Raw genomic sequence first — 1,185 nt, 5'->3', positions numbered from 1 at the left:
TATTATAACAAACTAGTGGAGATAATTTTAATTACGGTAATTAGTAAAAAAAACTTAAGGCCTGTATAACAGGAATACAAGGATATAAAACAATACAAATAGAAAACTCCTTCACTCTCCAATCGATACCTCTCTGGAATGGTCTCCCGGAGTCCATCAGAAGGTCTCCCAGTATATTATCTATCAAAAAGAGTGTTCATGAGCATCTTTTAAATTGTTTGTCACAGTGATAACCATCATCATAATATTCTGTATACATATACATATCATGTATATGACTATGTTAGGTTGTAGGTTCGTTTATTAATAAGTTTATTATTAACATAATATTTTGTTTCATTATTAGTATAATTTAAATAATAATACGTAATATATAATTTCTTAGTATAATAATTTGCCGCCTTCGTGAATTTCGTTTTTCTTAAAGGTTGAGATGGCTTTTTGCATTAAGTCCGCCTTTTGTAACGTCTTGTGGTCAAAAAAGTTTAATAAATAAATTAAAAAAATACATAGACAAGAAATTATCACATTTACTTGCTAAGAATTGCTCTGCGGCGACTGGTTAGCGTGTCCCAGAACATATCCACTGTGGCACTATGCACATTGTGTAGTCTGGGCATACAGGAGACAGGTAAGTTGAGACTTAGTTTAGACTTCTAAATGGTAGCGAGGGAGAGGTCGGCCGTGTGCCAGATGGGCCGATGAACTGGTGAAGACGGCAGAGATTGATTGCGTGTCGCGGAGAACGCAATAATGTTCACATTACCGCTTGGCGACAGATATAGGTAAGGTGGCAGTACTTCCCTGGACGGACTCTTTCACAAGGAGCTCTTAAAAATAATAGAAACTACATAAAATATATTTAACGCACACACTCATAACCCTACAGTAGGGAAACCCTGTACCGCGGGTGCCATGGACACACACATAGACAACCACTAATTACATCCAAACTCAGGAGAGAAATAAATGTAGGTCGTACAAATATTTATCTCGGCCCGGGAATGGAACTTGGGACATCTGCGTAGCAAACCAGATGGTAACCATTCGGCTACAGAGGCAGTTTAAGGTCAGTAAAAGGTCTTGATTGTAAATAGTTTTTTTTTTAATCGGTAACCGGTTTAATTATTCGGGTCATCTGACTCAGGCTTGGTGTTCTTTGGTTAATTTCTTTAAATTTCATGT

This window comes from Hyposmocoma kahamanoa, unplaced genomic scaffold, assembly GCF_003589595.1.
Source record: "Hyposmocoma kahamanoa isolate Upper Pololo Valley unplaced genomic scaffold, ASM358959v1 190, whole genome shotgun sequence".
NCBI classification, from domain to species: Eukaryota; Metazoa; Arthropoda; class Insecta; order Lepidoptera; family Cosmopterigidae; genus Hyposmocoma; species Hyposmocoma kahamanoa.
The sequence above is the reverse complement of the archived record's forward strand: the minus strand, read 5'-3'. Positions refer to the sequence as shown.